Here is a 20967-nt window from a genome sequence, read left to right on the forward strand (position 1 = left end):
CCCATTTATGCTTTTCCCCCCCAAAGCTTATTATTTAGATAAATGTGCTTTGATTGTATCCACTAATATAGAAAAGTGTGTTTGGATTTTATGAAATTAAATGGCATCCTAAGACACCACCTCCCCTCAGCCCATCAGTTCTAAAATACTTCTGATAAAGGTATAAAATCTTACTAAACCAGTAATTCATCTTGAGAATAAAACAAGAGACAAATATATTTATTTTTTAATTTATTTTTTAAATTTCCCTCTTGTGGACATAATATAAAATTCATTAGGTTATAATATCATGTTCTTTTGCTACATATATCCCAAAATTCTTCTAACAATGTACTTGGCAGAAATTTAAGAGTTTGATCTATAAAAAAATACAAATTTTTTTTTCACATGAGTCCTTAGGATGAGTTAGTCTTCTTGAAATTTTACTAAAAGAGTGGATCTTTTGAAAAATATGTATTTTTCACTGAGAATAACCAATTTTCCTTTTCTCTTCAGTTTTCTCTTTGAAGTTTTCAAAGAACCTATTTTTCCAATTAAAACTGCATATCAGCTCAAAGCCCATTGAGTTAAGTAGTATCTTGATAACAACTTTACCTCCTTTGATGTCAGGTGTCTTATGTGAATGTATTTCTAGAAGATACCTTATTTGCAATTACATCTTATTTGCAGTTGGACCTTTGTGTATACCCAAGTGAAACTGTCATTTCATGAGATCCTTTCAAATATGTGAGCATTTATGAAGTGCTCTTAGAACAGTTGGAAGTAGTACTAATTGTTGCTTTAGAAAAATCTGTTCTAAATATAGGAAATGACACATTTCTACACTTCTACAGGTTTATCCTTAAACTTAAGAGTTGCATATGCTTACCCAAACTGATGTGTTACTGTGGTCTCTTTTCTAGTTATTAGCTTTGAATAGGTAGCTGTCAAATATTATTCAAGGGTAGCAGGTGAAGTCATACAAGAAAAGAAATGGAACTTTAGAATATAGAAGAAAAAAGGCCTGAATGTGCTGTGGGGGTAGTTAGTGTTAATTATGCCAAGCAAAGAACAGATATTGCTGGTTATGCCAAGCAGAATATGATGGCATTCGATGTGGAACTTTGAAAAGAACTGTACTCTTTCAAACATTAGGATCTCATACTTTCAGCTTAGAGTATATTGGTTTCTAGCAAAGCTGACCTGTATGATAGCTTTGGAAACACTTGGTAGTTCAGGAAATGAGAAAGCATTGCTTTACAGATAAATGGGAAGGAAAATGCAGAGCTGTAGGAAGGATATGTGCATCATCAACATTGTTTTCTCAATTTTCTTTATATGTAGCATTTAACAAATATTTTCTGCAGTTATGTGTTTATGGAGAGTTTTATACAGACTTTCTTACTTTATATGCATAATCCTTTGAAAAAAATGTATTAAATCCAAGAATTATAAATAAATAAAAATATAGGAGAAGGAATATTTCAAAAAGAATCAGCTCAGGTTACCTTCACAGTCAAGACTTCTCTGGTACTACCACTTGGATTCCTCTTTGGTGGTTCTATGATGCCTTATCTATATTTTGTATATTAGTTTTTAATATAAAGAACTGCTTTTATATATATATACTTCTCCTGATAGTGACCACCATTTTCACCCAACACTGAGTTAAGTTCTGGTCCAGAGAAAGAACTCAATAATTGTTTGGAATTGTTAAATAAATGATAGAACACTGAATGAATAAAAATTAAGTTTAAAAATAATAATTAATATTTATTTCATATAACTCAGTTACACACATTGTTAACTAAATGATGGAAACTGAAAAATAACAATTAGGATTACAAATAATAGCTGATAACTTATTTTGTGCAACTCAGTTACACACATTGTTAACTCATAGCAGATTTTATATTATTCATATCTATTATTTTGTAGATCAGCAAAAGAACAACAGTTTGATAGATGATGGGTAGACATTCCCAGTTAATGTGTACCAAATAGCACATATTCATTTTTCATCAACATATATTTCACAGTTGTCTAAGATTGTGGATATAGAATTACAGGTTCTGAGGTTTGCTTTCGCTCTGTGGTTTCTACATTCAGAGCTCTCTGCTTAAAATTTGTGTGATATTTCTACCAAGTGAAACCATGGTAATGACCCATCCAGGATTGGGGTTCATGAAGAGCCATGGAGCATTCTGGAAAGATCATCGGTTTTGGAATCCAATGGCCATAACTTTCACATTCAGTTCTGCCAGTTGCTTGATTTATGACCTAGAGTAAGTAAATTTCATTGCCTCTCCCAATTTCATTTCCCATTTGAAGTGAGTATATTTAAAATATTTTATGATTTTTGGCAAATGCAATTATTCAAAAAAAAGGACATAAGGCAGATAAATTTGTGGAAAATAATGGGCAAATAAGCATATGCAGAATTCCCCGAAGAACAGTAGGTAATTTTTATCCCCTATCTGGATTGCAGCTATAGCTCCTTTACACCTTTCTCTCACTTACTATACTGCAAACAGTTTTGTTGTTGTTGTTGTTGTTTTCAGTTTGTAAATACATTGCAATCTTCATACCTCAGGGCTTTCACACATGTTATTATCTTTGCCTAAAAGCACCCCCCCACAAACACACATATATATAAACATCAACACAAACATACATAAACACCTTTCTGTATGTTAGGTTCCTTTTCATTTTTTGACCTAACATGTCACTTCTTCAGACAAAATGTCCCCAACCACTTCATAAAGAAAGTCCCCTTTATTATTCTCCATAATATAGCCGTGCCTGTATTTTCATAGCATTTCAGACAATTTATGTGTATATACATGTTTATTTGTTTGGTCAATGTCTGACACTCTACTAGAATGGAAGTCCCATGAGGGCAGGAATTATATGTCCACCTTGTTCACCACTGTATACCCAGTGTCAGCAGGATGCCTGCACAGAGCAAAAGCCCAAATAACATCTCCTCAATGACTAGATGAATACAGGGGTGAATCAAATGATGGAAAATACTGACAGCATTGATATGCATAAAGCTAGTCTCACCCTATATTGGTTTATAAAATAATAATATCTACCAACGTGATTGTCATCTTTAGCTCAAAGAACAGTTTTTGAACATACATGCTGGGGTCAGTGGATTAAGGTGACTAGTATTATTATAGAGTCCCCATCAAGGCCATTTCTCAGGGGCCCAAGGCATTACTCTCTGAGTCTAATATCTTTACTAGCAACTATCACCATCTTCCATCTGTGTACCACCACCTCCAAAATAATATTTATTCTTTTACTTATATGTTCTTCTAGAGTAAAAGGCAATTCTCAACCAGAGCCCAGTAATAAAAAACTGATCTTTTAATATTCTACATCTGTGTTTCCTAAATAAAAGAAGATATAAGACCACATGACAAAATATTCACAGGCATAAAAAAACTACTAGGACAGATTTTTCCTGGGCTATTTCTTGAATGTAGTATAGAAAACACTACTCGGTCCTTAAATAAGGGGGATTGTATGGTGTATGAGTAGGATTTCAGTATGAGTTTTGTGGGCCTTGGGGAATTCCTCTTCAAAAGGGTATTTTCCTTTCTTATCATTACAGAGTCCCAGAAAGCTAAGAGACTGGATCAATTCATAATTCTTTCTTCAATCCCTTTCTAGTTCACATTTTATTTTCACACTGAGAATTAATGTGAAAATAAATAAATACATTTTTTTTTATAAAACAGGAAGAGAAAATCCCTACTGCTAGGTTTGTCTGCATTTCATCTATTCAACCATGTCTTATTTCTATAGAACCTCTTTCAAAAATGGTCTTGTTATTTTTTTTTCAAGATTCTCATTTGTCTCAAAGGGCAATGAACATTGGTACCTCTGCTTGTCTTTATCTGAATTCATGAATTTGAAAATTTCCTTAGAAATCTGGAATTAATTCATGAGCTGATTATAAAGTAGCTAAAAAGTATTGACCAAAACAATATGAGTAGAGTTTAGTTAAATTTGTTTGTCTTATAATAAATATGATAATTACTGAAAATATACCTTTCCTGTCTGTACCCCTTGCCTGCACCTATTAAGACCCAGATTCTACTCTGTCTCAAAAATGGAATTAAGATGAGTAATTGCAAGGCAAAATTTTCATTACTTGAGTGCTGTATGTATTGGTGGGTTTGCTTTGTCTTTTTCACCTTTCAATCACTACATTTGAAATTTACTTTAATATAGAGAATATGGGTAGGTGAATAGGGAGGGTGGTAGAAGCAGATGTGTTTCTAGGTATATTACGTCTGAGTTTTAGCCTCTACCAGAATGAATTTTGGTGTCTGTTCTTTACATTTCAGTGTCTGTGATTTTCGAGGTAAATGGGTGGTGTGCAGGAGTTTCAAACTTAATTTATGGATGCAATATGATGTGATGGTTTTAGCACTAGAAGCTGTTTGGAATATAAATCCCAAACAGTTTTCTTGTTGATGTGATATAAGGAATGTTATATATCCTCTCTAAGTCTCAGTTTCCACATAGCTAATAGGTATAATGTCTGCCTGGTAAGATTGTTAGAAAACTAAATGAAATAAACACAGCATATATTACGTTTAATATGTAGTCACTAAAATACTATATACATATATATGTATATATGAATGTATATATGTATATATGAATGTATATACATTTGACCCTTGAACAACAAAAGTTTGAACTGTGAGGGTCACCTTACACATGGAGTGTTTTCAATAAAAAATTCTACAGTACTACACAATCTGAGGTTGGTTGAATCTGCAGATGCAGAACTATTGATAGGAACAGTGGAGTCAGAGGGCTGGTTTTAAATTGTATGTGGATTTTTAACTGCATGAAGGGTTGATACCCCGAACTCCAGCATATGTATATACACACACACATACTATAAATAATAAGAAAAAGCCTAACAACACACTAGAAAAACTATAAAATAGCTTAGTCACTTAAGAATTATAATTGGCTAGGAATATATGAAAACATGTTCAATCTGTAACATGAAGATTAAAACAATTTTTTTGTTTTTTGTTTGTTGGCTTTTTATTTTATTCAGAATTAAAACAAATGATACTATCTAGAGTTCCCTAAGGAATTTCATAAGGAAATGGATTCCATCTTGTACTATTTGGGGAAGTGTGAAAAGATAAAGCTTTTAGGGAAGGCAGTTTGGCATTATTTATCCAAATGATAAATATTCATGCCCTTCAAACCAGCAGTTGTACATCTAAGTGTTTCCTCTTAGAGAAATACTCAATATGTGCAAAAAAGGCATATACCAGAATACCCATAGCAGTATTCCAGGGCTGAGGAATGCCCTGGGATTAACGTAAGGGGGATGAGGACGGATGGGGACAGAGGCATACAGGGACATGGGGTCATTCATTGCTAGGAGAACACAGTTACTGGGACTTCCAATTATGGAGGCAGAGTCCTGTGGAGGGGCATTCTTTCTTCTGGCAGATCAGTCTTCTCTGCGTGAGGAGAGGGACTGTTCCACAGAGCACAGGAATGCTGTCCCCCTGCTGGTCAGTTTTTGTGCTAAACCATGTATGCTGTTCCTTTCCAGCCTCTTGATCACTATTAGTACATTATGCGGTGTGTTTAAAGGAGGATAGGTTCTAGAAAGAAGTGCTCTGGTTAATAATAGTAATTTGAATGTCTATGCATTAGGTTTTATTTATTTTACTGCTTAAAAACCTAAAAGGTTAAATTTATCCAAAGACAATCCAAATTATTGTTCTCGTAACTCTCCAAATGAATTTAAACCTCAGTTTCTTTTTTACAGAACCTTTAAAAAACAGTGAAAGCTCAAACTGGAAGAGGAGCTATTTATTTCTAATAACTATTTGACGAAAATCTCAAAACACTTCCCCTGACAATATAGAAACAAACGAATTCAACTAGTCCTAATCCCTAGGTGATGCTTTTCAAGAGTACCTTTCTGAAACAGCCATCACAAGAATTAAAATTATTTGTTGATTTCTGCTGATTATTTCTTATTGCTAAAACTTGCCATTTTGAATTTGCAGGCATGAATATAAGCAAGAGTGAGATAGCAAAAGAAACTTCATTAAAACCATCTCGGAGATCCCTGCCTTGCCTGGCCCAGAGCTATGCTTACTCAAAGAACTTGAGCCAATCTACCTCACTCTTCCAGTCAACTGAGAGTGAATCTCAGGCTCCCACTTCTGTAACCTCAATCTCTGCTGACAAAGCAGAGCAAGGTGAGCTCTACTTTCTTGCTTAACTTTTAAAGAGTAGTATTTTCCACTAGTGTTTATAGAGTCTTCAGGAAGGAGATTGGCATAGAAAGGAGAACAGTAGCCCATGCCAGTCAGACAAAAGGCCATTCGTTGGCGAGATGTGTATTCATTTCTTTCTATCCTTGAAGGTAGCCAACCCCATGCAAATATGGACCTAACACTTTCTGTTGGCAAGAGAAGACAGATCAGCCACCTAAATCACTGGCTCATTAGCATTCCTGGTGAGAATTTACTACCAGTAATTAAACATGTCAGCAATAATAAACTCAGTTCCCTAAAAAGAAAGACCCAAAGCTATAAATAGTACTGACAGTAAATCAGTGAAGATTTGGTTGCACGAAGATGTGGTTAAACAAGTGTTGGCAAATAAAACTACACACATCTGACCGTCTGAGACACATTATACCTTCAGACAATCCCTTTTCACAAGAGTCAGGAGTGAGAATACAACCAGGCTCCTGTCATTCAGTGGATGGGTGTGTTTTTATTTTCCCATCCATCTCTAAGAGCTTTTATGTTATGAATATTCATTCCCTTATGATTCCTTAGGGTTGCTTCTTCCTCTGGATAACTTGAAAATGCCAATATTCTCTTTTCAATAGTATTGGGAAATCACTGCCTATTTTAAATAGCCAGCTTACATCCATGTCCAATAAGGAAAGTGGCTAATTGTTCAAGAGAATCAAAGTGTTAAAATGTAATATAGATGTATCTCTCTTTCCACTCATTAACTTAAAAACATTTCTTCATGTTTGGCTGTTATTTGGACAGCAGTCACCACAGTAATTGTTCTAACTGTCATTATGTTTTTATTCCCCAAAACTGGAAAGTCTTTTTTGTTCTTGTTTCCAGTTAACACTGAGGAAGGCAGAAAAGACTCTGTGCTCAGATGTTCTTTTGCTGACCTCAGCGACTTTTGCTTGGGTGAGTTGCTTTCTATTACTTCCTTCCTCCTTTCCCCCTCTCCAAAGGTAAACTGACTTCTACTTCAAACATAGAACATTATTTTTTTAAGAAAAAAAAATTCATGTTTAGTCTTTAACATTTGATGGGTGAGAATAATATTCTAAGGTTAAAATATTATTAAGGTATTTCATGTACAGTTTGAAAGTCAAACACAGAAGATTTTTAATGAATAACAATCCTATAACTGAGAAAAATTCTGTTGTTAGTCTTTTGGAAATTTCCTTCAATTCTCTATGAATAAGTACATTTACACTACTGTGTCTAGATTTATCAAATTTCAGCATTATCTGTTGATCTCTTGTGCTAGATGAAGGTTTATTAGTTCATTCATATAACCTTTCCTTTTTTTTTCATAGTTACATTGCCATTTTAAATTTTAAACCTCTCTACTTATTAAATTTGTAACTTTAGTATATTTGCATCTTTATATCATGTTTTTTTTCTTTTTTAGCTTTCTAATTTTTAAAATTTTTTATTATTATTTTTAACATCTTTATTGGAGTATAATTGCTTTACAAGGGTGTGTTAGTTTCTGCTTTATAAAAAAGTGAATCAGCTATACATATACATATATCCCCATATCTCCTCCCTCTTGTGTCTCCCTCCCACCCTCCCTATCCGACCCCTTTAGGTGGACACAAAGCGCCCAGATGATCTCCCTGTGCTGCGTGGCTGCTTCCGAATAGCTATCTATTTTACATTGGTAGTGTATATACGTCCATGTCACTCTCTCACTTCGTCCCAGCTTATACTTCCATCTCCCCGTGTCCTCAAGTCTATTCTCTACGTCTGCATCTTTATGCCTGTCCTGCTCCTAGGTTCTTCAGAACCATCTTTTTCTTTTTAGATTCCATATATATGTGTTAGCATACGGTATTTGTTTTTCTCTTTCTGACTTACTTCACTCTGTATGGCAGACTCTAGGTCCATCCACCTCACTACAAATAACTCAATTTCATTTCTTTTTATGGCTGATTAATATTCCATTGTATATATGGGCCACATCTTCTTTAACCATTCATCTGTCGATGGACACTTAGGGTGCTTCAATGTCCTGACTATTGTAAATAGAGCTGCACTGAACATTGTGGTACATGTCTCTTTTCGAATTATGGTTTTCTCAGGGTATATACCCAGTAGTGGGATTGCTGGGTCGTATGGTAGTTCTCTTTTTAGTTTTTTAAGGAACCTCCATACTGTTCTCCATAGTGGCTGTATCCATTTACATTCCCACCAACAGTGCAAGAGTGTTCCCTTTTCTCCACACCCTCTCCAGCATTTATTGTTTGTAGATTTTTTGATGACGGCCATTCTGACCGGTGTGAGGTGATACCTCATTGTGGTTTTGAATTGCATTTCTTTAATGATTAGTGATGTTGAGCATCCTTTCATGTGTTTGTTGGCAATCTGTATATCTTCTCTGGGGAAATGTCTACTGAAGTCTTTGGCCCATTTTTGGATTGGGTTGTTTGCTTTATTGATATTGAGCTGCATGAGCTGCTTGTATATTTTGGAGATTAATCCTCTGTCAGTTGCCTCATTTGCAAATATTTTCTCCCATTCTGAGGCCTGTCTTTTCATCTTGTTTATGGTTTCCTTTGCTGTGCAAAAGCTTTTAAGTTTCATTAGGTCCCATTTGTTTATTTCTGTTTTTATTTCCATTTCTCTAGGAGGTGGGTCAAAAAGGATCTTCCTGTGATTTATGTCATAGAGTGTTCTGCCTATGTTTTCCTCTAAGAGTTTTATAGTGTCTGGCCTTACATTTAGGTGTTTAATCCATTTTGAGTTTATTTTTGTGTATGGTGTTAGGGAGTGTTCTAGTTTCATTCTTTTACATGTAGCTGTCCAGTTTTCTCAGCACCACTTATTGAAGAGGCTGTCTTTCCTCCATTGTATATTGTTGCCTCCTTTATCAAAGATAAGGTAACCATATGTGCATGGGTTTATCTCTGGGCTTTCTATCCTATTCCACTATATTTCTGTTTTTGTGCCAGTACCATACTGTCTTGATTACAGTAGCTTCGTAGTATAGTCTGAAGTCGGGGAGCCTTATTCCTCCAGCTTCGTCTTTCTTTCTAAAGATTGCTTTGGCTATTCGGGGGCTCTTGTGAAATTTTTTGCTCTAGTTCTGTGAAAAATGCCAGTGGTAGTTTGATAGGGATTGCATTGAATCTGTATATTGCTTTGGGTAGTATAGTCATTTTCACAATGTTGATTCTTCCAGTCCAAGAACATGGTATATCTCTCCATCTGTTTGTATCATCTTTAATTTCTTTCATCAGTGTCTTATAGTGTTCTGCATACAGATCTTTCATCTCCTTAGGTCAGTTTATTCCTAGGTATTTTATTCTTTTTGTTGCAATGGTAAATGGGAGTGTTTCCTTAATTTCTCTTTCAGATATTTCATCATTAGTGTATAGGAATGCCAGAGATTTCTGTGCATTAATTTTGTATCCTAATACTTTACCAGATTCATTGATTAGCTCTAGTAGTTTTCTGGTAGCATCTTTAGGATTCTCTGTGTCTAGTATCATGTCATAGGCAAACAGTGACAGCTTTACTTCTTCTTTTCCAATTTGGATTCCTTTTATTTCTTTTTCTTGTCTGATTGCTGTGGCTAAAGATTCCAAAGTTTTGTTGAATAATAGTGGTGAGAGTGGGCAACCATGTCTTGTTCCTGATCTTAGTGGAAATGGTTTAAGTTTTTCAACATCGAGAACTATGTTGGCTGTGGGTTTGTCATATATGGCCTGTATTATGTTGAGGTAAGTTCCCTCTATGTCTACTTTCTGGGTTTTTATCATAAATGGGTGTTGAATTTATGATAAAATCATAAATGGGTGTTATATCTTCCTCTTGGATCGATCCCTTGATCATTATATAGTGTCCTTCTTTGTCTCTTGTAATAGTCTTTATTTTAAAATCTATTTTGTCTGATATGAGAATTGCTACTCCAGCTTTCTTTTGATTTCCATTTGCATGGAATATCTTTTTCCATCCCCTCACTTTCAGTCTGTAAATGTCTCTAGGTCTGAAGTGGGTCTCTTGTAGACAGCATATATATGGGTCTTGTTTTTGTATCCATTCAACCAGTCTGTGTCTTTTGGTGGGAGCATTTAATCCATTTACATTTAAGGTAATTATCGATATGTATGTTCCTATTCCCATTTTCTTAAATATTTTGGGTTTGTTATTGTAGGTGTTTTCCTTCTCTTGTGTTTCTTGCCTAGAGAAGTTCCTTTAGCATTTGTTGTAAAGCTGGTTTGGTGGTGCTGAATTCGCTCAGCTTTTGCTTGTCTGTAAAGGTTTTAATTTCTCCATCAAATCTGAATGAGATCCTTGCTGGGTAGAGTAACCTTGGTTGTAGGTTTTTCTCCTTCATCACTTTAAGTATATCCTGCCACTCCCTTCTGGTTTGCAGAGTTTCTGCTGAAAGATCAGCTGTTAACCTGATGGGGATTCCCTTGTATGTTATTTGTTGCTTTTCCCTTGCTGCTTTTAATATTTTTTCTTTGTATTTAATTCTTGATAGTTTGATTAGTATGTCTTGGCGTGTTTCCCCTTGGATTTATCCAGTATGGGACTCTCCGAGCTTCCTGGACTTGATTATTTCTTTTCCCATATTAAGGAATTTTTCAACTATAATCTCGTCAAATATTTTCTCAGTCCCTTTTTTTTTCCTCTTCTTCTTCTGGGACCCCTATAATTCGAATGTTGGTGCATTTAATGTTGTCCCAGAAGTCTCTGAGACTGTCCTTAATTCTTTTCATTCTTTTTTCTTTATTCTGCTCTGCAGTAGTGTTTCCACTATTTATCTTCCAGGTCACTTATCCATTCTTCTGCCTCAGTTATTCTGCTATTGATTCCTTCTAGAGAATTTTTAATTTCTTTTATTGTGTTGTTCATCATTGTTTGTTTGCTCTTTAGTTCTTCGAGGTGCTTGTTCAGTGTTTCTTGTATTTTCTCCATTCTATTTCCAAGATTTGTATCATCCCTACTATTATTACTCTGAATTCTTTTTCTGGTAAACTGCCTATTTCCTCTTCATTTGTTTGGTTTGGTGGGTTTTTACCTTGCTCCTTCATCTGTTCTGTATTTCTCTGTCTTCTCATTTTGCTTAACTTGCTGTGTTTGGGGTCTCCTTTTCGCTGGCTGCAGGTTCGTAGTTCCCACTGTTTTTGGTGTCTGCCCCCATTGGGTAAGGTTGGTTTAGTGGGTTGTGTTGGCTTCCTGGTGGAGGGGACTGGTGCTTGTGTTCTGGTGGATGAGGCTGGATCTTTTTTTTCTGGTGAGCAGGACCTCATTCAGTTGTGTGTTTTGGGATGTCTGTGAACTTATTATGATTTTAGGCAGCCTCTCTTCTAATGGGTGGGTTGTATTCCTGTCTTGCTAGTTGTTTGGCATAGGGTGGCCAGCACTGTAGCTTGCTGGTCATTGAGTGGAGCTGGGTCTTAGCGTTTAGATGGAGATCTCTTGGAGAGCTTTCACCGTTTGATATTCCATGGAGCCGGGAGGTCTCTGGTGGACCAATGTCCTGAACTCAGCTCTCACAGCTCAGAGGCTCAGGCCTGACACCTGGCCGGAGCACCAGAACCCTGTCATCCGCACAGCTCAGAAGAAAAGGGAGAAAAAAAGGCAAGCAAGAAAGAGAAAATAATAAGATAAAATAAAGTTATTAAAATAAAAAATTTAAAAAGTTATTAAAAATAAAGGAGTAATAAAAAAAAGAAAGAAAGATGAGAGCAACCAAACCAAAAAAAAAAAAAAAAATCCACCATTATAACAAGCACTAAAAACTATACTAAGAAAAACAAAACAAAACTGACAGAACCCTAGGACAAATGGTAAAAGCAAAGCTATACAGACAAAATCACACAAAGAAGCATACACATACACACAGAAAGAGAAAAAGGAAAAAATATATATATATATTAAAAAACAAAATGCAGAGAGCAACCAAATCAATAAACAAATCTACCAATGATAATAAGCTCTAAATACTAAACTAAGATAAACATAAAACCAGAAACAAATTAGATGCAGAAAGCAAACCCAAAGTCTACAGTCGCTCCCAAAGTCCACCGCCTCAATTTTGGGATGACTCATTGTCTATTCAGGTATTCCACAGATGCAGGGTACATCAAGTTGATTGTGGAGATTTAATCCTCTGCTCCTGAGGCTGCTGGGAGAAATTTCCCTTTCTCTTCTTTGTTTGCACAGCTCCTGGGGTTCAGCTTTGGATTTGGCCCAGTCTCTGCGTTTAGGTCACCTGAGGGCATCTGTTCCCTTCCCAGACAGGACAGGGTTAAAGTAGCAGCTGATTAGGGGGCTCTGGCTCACTCAGGCAGTGGGGGGAGGGAGCGGTATGGAATGTGGGGCAAGCCTGTGGTGGCAGAGGCCAGCTTGACATTGCAGCAGCCTGAGGTGGTGCCATATGTTCTCCCAGGGAAGTTGTCCCTGGATCACAGGACCCTGGCAGTGGCAGGCTGCACAGGCTCCCGGGATGGGAGGTGTGGATAGTGACCTGTGCTTGCACACAGGCTTCTTGGTGGCGGCAGCAGCAGCCTTAGCATTTTATGCAGGTTTCTGGTGTCCGTGCTGATAGCTGCAGCTTGTGCTCATTTAGATAGTGCTCTTAATCCTGTCTTCTTGCACACCCCAAAACAACGGTCTTTTGCCTCTTAGGCAGCTCCAGACTTTTTCCCAACTCCCTCCCAGCTAGCTGTGGCACACTAGCCCCCTTCAGGCTGTGTTCATGCAGCCAACCCCAGTCCTCTCCCTGGGGTCTGACCTCTGAAGCCTGAGCCTCAGCTCCCAGCCCCCGCCCGCCCTGGCGGGTGAGCAGACAAGCCTCTCGGGCTGGTGAGTGCTGGTCGGCACCACTCCTCTGTGTGGGAATCTCTCCACTTTGCCCTCTGCACCCCTGTTGCTGTGATCTCCTCCGTGGTTCCGAAGCTTCCCCCCCACCCCACCCCCATCTCTGCCAGTGAAGGCGATTCCTGGTGTGTGGAAACTTTTCCTCCTTCACAGCTCCCTCCCTGAAGGGCAGGTCCCATCCCTATTCTTTTGTCTCTGTTTTTTCTTTTTTCTTTTGCCCTACCCAGGTATGTGGGGAGTTTCTTGCCTTTTGGGAAGTCTGAGGTCTTCTGCCAGCATTCTGTAGGTGTTCTGTAGGAGTTATTCCACATGTAGATGTATTTTTGATGTATTTGTGGGGAGGAAGGTGATCTCCATGTCTTACTCCTCTGCCATCTTTAAGGTCCCCCCTCTGTATCATGTTTTATCACATTTAAACAATACCTCTTCACTCCTCACTTGACAAATATATTACAGCTGTGGAAATAATGCTTTCTGACAATGCAGTATCACTTCTTTTTCTACAATTCCAAGTTATGAGCTCTATGCCACTCTTGAATACTCTTAGCGTCAAGGTCAAATAAACTCTTCTTTCCAACCCTCCATCAAATACTCAAAAGTCGTGTCACATTATATTTGCTTTGTTGCTTATACCCAAACTTTTGTTAGTTTTATTTTCCTAGATTATTTGATTTTTCTTTTCTTCTTAGGAGAAGAAAACTATCCCTTTTTCTAAATATTTCCATTATATTCCGGTTTCTTGTTTCTATATCCGTTATCTCATTCTTCTTTAAGAAATTCTTGGTGTCCACTGACCTTTCATTGGATTACTGGATTAATTCTATTTTCTAATTTCCCCACATATTCTTCTTTCTTAGTTTCATGCTCATTTTTTTGGAGTATATCCTTAAACAACTACCTCTGAAGATTGATGTGGGATGCAAACTTTTTAAGTTACTCTGTATCTGTGATGACTTCAATTGGCTCTTACATTTGATTGATATTTCCTTGCTTATAAAATTCTGCATTAAAAATAATTTCCTATGAAATTTGTTGATTAATTCAATGTCATCTAACATCCATTGTTACTGTTAGAAACCTGATTGCTATCTGATTCTTCTTTCTTTGTAGTTGATTTTTTCTTCTCTCTGTACATTTTTTATTATATTTACTTTTTGTGTTATAAAATTATATAACATTATGTTTATATGTGTCCACATGTGTATGTGTATGTGTGTGTGTGTGTGTGTGTTTAATTTAACCCACTCTAGAGATTGTCTGTCCTTTCTATTTGTCTCACACCTCCTTTCCACTTCTATGGTACTTTTTCCACAATTTATGCACTTTCATTTTCCTCCTTTTTCTCTTTCTGGATATTCAGTTAAAAGTTTGACATTTTCTTTCATCTCATGGTTTCGATTTCTGCCTCAGTTCAGGAAGATTCCTGGAATTTTTCCTCCAAATATCTTTTCATTTGTGTGTTTGTGTGTGGGATGCAATAGTATATGTATATTTAATTTCCTAGACTGTTTTCTGTTTTCAGAATGTCATTTTTTCAGAGCATCCTATTGTATTTCATGAATACAGCATCTCTGATCTCTCTAATAACACTCGCAATTGTCTTAAGTTTTCCTTTGCTCTTTAAATTTTAGTCTGTTTTCCCAGGGATAATTTTTTCTGCCCGTTTTAACTATTCTCTTTTAGACTGTAGAATTTTCTCAAATATCTGGTGATCTTTGGTCATCTGTTTACATTTTAGAGTAGAAAAACAGAAAGACTGACTCAAAGCTGGGTACAAGGACAAGTCTTAGAAACAGAAAGCATCCACTCTAGAGTGAGTGGTTAAGGAACTATTGCTTAGATGACCCACCCAATGTTAGATTGAGGACTGCACATTACTGCTCTTGTGCTTTGAATTTCTTTAGAGAAATGGTTTGTGTGGGACACTTCTATTGTCAGACCTTCAGTTCTCATCATGTTTTCACTCTCGGTTCTCATTCCCGTCCTCTGTTTATCTGCCATCTTTGAGTCCAGATGTCTCTAGGATTTGGCTAAGGAAAATCATTCTCTCTGCCCGCCTCTGAACACATTCTAAGCTAGGCTACTCCATCAGTTAACACTCTTCCGTCAGAATTTTGCCTTCTAGAAAACTGTTGTAGGTTTTTACTTTTTGAAAGATTTCTTATTATCATGTTAATGAAGTCTCAAGAGGAAGGGACAATAAACATACCTGAAAGTTCATTCAGCCACCTTGAACTCTGCTTCTTTACTCTATCAAGTTAATGATAAATGGCTCTTTGATGAGATATTTTATTGTATGGACCAAAGGGGGAAATCTGTGGAACATTTATTGTAGAGACTCAGTACACAGTTTTACATCTAAAAATCTATCCTAAGAAAAATAATATCAGAAATGAAAAACATTTTTTTCCTCACAGCTTTTCTTTACAGTAATTATCAAATTTAAAACTGGAAGCAAGTTGTACCACCTCACACCAGTCAGAATGGCCATATCATTAAAAAGCCTACAAATAACAAATGCTGGAGAGAGTGTGGAGGAAAGGGAACCCTCCTGTACTGTTGGTGGGAATGTAAAATGGTACAGCCACTATGGAGAACAGTATGGAGATTCCTCAGAAAACTAAGAATAGAATTACCATTTTTCCATCAATCCCAATCCTGGGCATATACCTGGGCAAAACTATAATTCATAAAGAATGGACTTGAGGACACGGGGTGGGAGGGGGAAGCTGGGGCAAAGTGAGAGTAACATCAACATATATACACTACCAAATGTAAAATAGTTAGCTAGTGGGAAGCAGCAGCATAGCACAGGGAGATCAGCTCGGTGCTTTGTGACCACCTAGAGGGGTGGGATATGTAGGGTGGGAGGGAGGCTCAAGAGGGAGGGGATATGGGGACATATGTAAGCATATGGCTGATTCACTTTGGTGTACAACAGAAACTAACACAGTATTGTGAAGCAATTATACTCCAATAAAGATCTATTTAAAAAAAAAAGGTACATACACTCCTGTGTTCATAGCAGCACTATTCACAATAGCCAAGACATGGAAACAACCTAAATGTCTATCGATAGATGATTGGATAAAGACGATATGGTATATATATATATATATATATATATATATATATATATATATATGGAATACTACAATGGAATACTACTCAGCCATAAGAATGAAGTTTTGCCATTTACAGCAACATTGATGCAGCTAGAGATTATGATATTAAGTGAAGTAAGTCAGAAAGAGAAAGACAAATACCATATGATATCACTTATATATGGAATCTAAAATAAGGCACAAATGAACTTATCTACGAAACAGAAACAGACTCACAGACCTAGAGAACAGACTTGTGGTTACCAAGGGGCAGGTGGTGTGGGGAAGGGATGGGCTGGAAATTTGGGGTTAGGAGATGTAAACTATTACATATAGAATGGATAAACAACAAGGTGCTACTGTATAGCACAGGGAACTATATTCAATATCTCAGGATAAATCATGATGGAAAAGAATATAAAAAGAATGTATATATGTGCATAACTGAGTCACTTTGCTGTACATCAGAAATTTACTCAACATTGTAAATCAACTATACTTCAGTTAAAAAAAATTTTAAATATAAAAGTAAAAAATAAATTAAAAGTTTATTTTAAAAATTAAACAACGAAACAAAAAAACAAACATAAAAATGGAAGCAAATTGAGTATTTTAGTAATAGGGGAGTAGTTAAATACATTGTGAAATATCTACATGCTAGAATATCAGAGACCCATTAATAAATTGTATTATTGAACCTTTAGTGACATGTTGCTAAGAGCAGAAAAATAGCTTAATAAAAATGTAGACTGCCTCTCATTTTAGTTAAAAATGTATTTCAGGGACTTCCCTGGTGGCGCAGTGGTTAAGAATCCGCCTGCCAATGCAGGGGACACGGGTTCAAGCCCTGGTCCGGGAAGATCCCACATGCCATGGAGCAACTAAGCCTGTGTGCCACAACTACTGAACCTGCACTCTAGAGCCCACGAGCCACAACTACTGAGCCTGAGTGCCACAACTACTGAGCCCGCACGCCTAGAGCTGGTGCTCCACAACAAGAGAAGCCACCACAATGAGAAGCCTGCACACCGCAATGAAGAGTAGCCCCTTGCTCGCCACAACTAGAGAAAGCCCACACACAGCAATGAAGACCCAATGCAGCCAAAAATAAATAAATAAATTTATTTTTTAAAAATGTATTGCAAAAGAGCTAGAAATAAATATACCAATATGCTAGCTGATAGTATCTCCACATGAGATTATTTGTGGTTGTTATATTTCTTCTTGCTGTCAGTATTTTCTTTCTTTTTTTCTCTAAACAAGATTTATACAAATATTATATAATAAGAATATGCAAAGAAAAATATTCACATCAGAATTTTTTTATAAGTTGGGAAAAATGCTCATATTTCAGTCAAAATTGCACACAATTCTATGGATAGTTTTCAAAACTGAAACTTGAAGTTGGTTGATAGTCACTGATAGATAGCATTTGGTATAACAGTGGTACTGAAAGATTCTATCCTAACTCTTCATTAGTAGACAATATACTTTTTATTTATTTTTTCTATAACAGAGACAGTTTTACTCAATCTACTCTTTTGCCTTTTGCAGTTACAATGCAAGATTTGCTTCATTTGAACAAGACTTATATTCAAATCTGTACTTGCTGGACTTGCCTATGAGCAGTGCCTTGAAACTGGGGCCTTTCCTTTTCATAAATTGAATAGAAATAAAATGAAGCCAAAATTCATCAAAAAGTGATACTAGTCTGCCCCAACACTTATTTTATAACCTCAAGTGAATTTATTTGTAATCCACAGAAGTTAAGCCCTGAGTTTTCAGTAGTGAACACATTGGTGGCCTGGCTGCCTAAGTCACCCCAGAGCTTTAAAAACTCCCTGGGACCCAACTCCAGAAAATCAGTTTTAATTGGTCTAAGGATTGAAATCAGGGTCCATACTTTCAACTATTCCCCAGCTAAATATTAAATGTAGCCAGAATTAAGAATTTCTAACCTAAAATATATATATTGGTTTCTCTCTGAGGACATTGCTGGGGTACTTTTTCATAATTTTTTAAAAGATGAGTTGTGTTATTTATAATAGCACTCTGAATGACTGCAAATTAGTCATGTTTCTTATAATACTCCTTTTTGTGTGTGTGGCTCAGAAACAGTGCTGGCTTATTAAGTTTCCTAATTAATGGAAGACAGCCACCAGCAGGTTCATTTCACATACAACATCAAGAAGAACATTTCATCGGAACAAATACGCTCAATCAGAGTACAAAGGTCTTTCCCATAGAAAGTAATTAATTCTGAAAGAGGCTGCTATTGTTAGTTGTTTTCTGATAAGAAAATGAAAACAGAACAAAAATCTTGTCCAAAATATCCATACAGGTGGTAGAGTTTGCACAACACCTTTCATTAATAATTCTCCCAAGTTAGTAGCTTAACGATGACTCCAATCATGCAAACCTTTCTATTCAATTGAGGCATCTTATTTTTGACAGCTTGCCATTCCAAATACCAACATTTTCTCTAATGCATAATGTAATTAGATGCCATAACTTCTCATTTCTTTCCTCATCATTCTAGTGTCTCAGTCATTTGACACACTTGACTTGTGTTTATATCTCTCCAGGCATTGTACCTCATACCCAGTATTTTAGCATCTCCCAGCATCAGTCTATCATTTTGTCAATTTAGAGAAACATCAGAGCTTCTGGAGGGGTTAAGACAGCGCACAAGAGGTTTTTGCCCTTATCATGAAGGTGAGACTGAAGCTCTAGCTTACTGTAGTATCACCAGGAATTCCAGGAACCCATCTGGACGTAACATCTGGCTGTGAAATGCTCTTTTAGAGTCACCTGCATATCTGTAGTGTGTATGCCTTTGTCATCTTTGAGAAAAGGTCAAGCAAAGCAATGTTAAATATGCCAAAAATGTAATTTCATAAAGCATGAGTAAGTATTTTAGTAATACATGCTCTCTTTAAATTCAATGAGGTTACATTCTCTAATTTTGCTTTTAGAATGCAGACTAGCAGTTTCTAGCATTGGGTTGGTTAATGCGTGGGAGTTTCCAAGTACCAGCAGGCTCTGATACAATTTTTGGAACCTGACTGATGTATCTAATTAACGGCTTTTCTTTTTTACTGTGAACTACTTTGAACTGTCCCACAAAAATATTAATGGTGTGGCAGAGTTACCTGTATGTGATCAGTGTTCCATTGAGGATTGATATTTCTCCCTGTTCAAAAATGAGAGCTATAGAGGAAGGAATATTCATGATTCTATTGATTCAGAGCTGCAAATTTCCAGTAAGATTGCCTAACAGAATTCCTAGTAGATGAAATGCTATTTTGCCATCCAGACATTGGTCAAATCTTTATTCTTGTATCTACTAGCTGTGTGACTGTGGCATATTATTAACCTCTCTGAGCCTCAGTGATCTCATTTTTAAATCAGGATTAACGATCCTGCTTTGAAAGATTGTTGAATTAAATGAAGAGGCATAGCTCCATCACAGATGCTACTATGTCAATGAATATTTGTTGATTGCTTTATTCAGCCACTCATTAAACTTACCTGTCACACCAAATTTTGCTGGGCTCAGCAAACCTTCACTAACCATCTCTTTCTTTCATCACCAAAATGTGACTCTTATGGCAGAGTAGAATAACAATAATTTACTGGACTCATTGCACAACTCTCTGCCTATGTTATCTCACTTAATTTTCTTAACAATCCTTTGGGTTGGGTATTATTATCATCTTCTTTTTACAGATGAGGGACCTGATTCACCAAGAGGCAAATTAACATGCCAAATGCCATATAGCTAGCCAGTGGAGAGCTGAGGTTTCAACCCAGGAAATCTTAATCCCTTACCACAGTAGCAATAGAGGCATTTAAGGTGAAAAGTGGTTAGTGAAATCCAGGGAACACCAGCTCCACAAGGTGTTAATAAGTATCGGACTGGGAGCAGCAAAAGATGGAGGGGTAACACTGCGTGGTAAAATATATTTCGGAGATGAATGATTAAAGAAAGCTAATCAGGTTGGGAGGTTAGAATTTTGTTGCTTGGTTTGCTTCTTTCATTCTTTTAATTGCCATCTCTGAAATTTTAATTCTACTTTTCATAGAGCGGCCAGGGCCCCATTCCTCCCCATTCCCCCCCAGCCACACACACACACACGCGCACACAATCATTCTGGAAAGTACTGATCCATGTAAGAATGAACTTGAAATCCTGGTGTGTCAGTAATCTTGTTCATCAATCCTGGAAGCCCTGTTACCATCACACACCCTTTTTGCTTACCAGTATGCTGAAAAATGGAAAGAGAGAGATGCCCACATTAACAAATAACTGATGCCTAATTCTACCCATGCCCATGCTGCAATAAAATCAGGTAACTTTGAAGTGAAATAATCAGGGCTTATTAAAACCAACATAATTTGGGTCCAACCCACCAAAATATACATCTATCTAATCTTGTGAAATCAACATTTTGCCAGTGTTACAAAATGACTCCCTCGGAAAATGGTTTATGTTAGATAATCAAGGCATTCTCTTTCTACAAGCTTAATAGTTCAGCTTGGTGGCATGTTCATTGGCCTTATTTCTTAAAACAGTTATGTTCAAATGAGTATGTGATGATTTTGCTTTCTTTCTGTAATTTCAATCTCCACTAATTTTCATGACTTTTTCCAGTAGTTTCATGTTAAAATGGTATAGAAAAAAATTTTCTACTAGTGTTACCAATCTACTTAAGGATTACAGAAAAAAGGGAATTACA

General features: G+C 36.5%; 1 protein-coding gene across 1 annotated transcript in view; it reads left to right on the forward strand.

Moving 5' to 3' along the window:
- Nucleotides 1-6166: 6166 nt before the first annotated feature.
- The window catches only part of ANO3 (anoctamin 3), a 200359-nt gene continuing 185558 nt past the window's right edge, over nucleotides 6167-20967 (forward strand). The window contains exons 1-2 of the mRNA XM_036861881.1: nucleotides 6167-6242; nucleotides 7134-7205. The gene's annotated coding sequence lies outside the window, so the exon portion shown is untranslated. The remainder of the gene's footprint in view (nucleotides 6243-7133; nucleotides 7206-20967) is intronic.

The sequence above is a fragment of the Balaenoptera musculus genome, chromosome 8, assembly GCF_009873245.2.
Source record: "Balaenoptera musculus isolate JJ_BM4_2016_0621 chromosome 8, mBalMus1.pri.v3, whole genome shotgun sequence".
NCBI classification, from domain to species: Eukaryota; Metazoa; Chordata; class Mammalia; order Artiodactyla; family Balaenopteridae; genus Balaenoptera; species Balaenoptera musculus.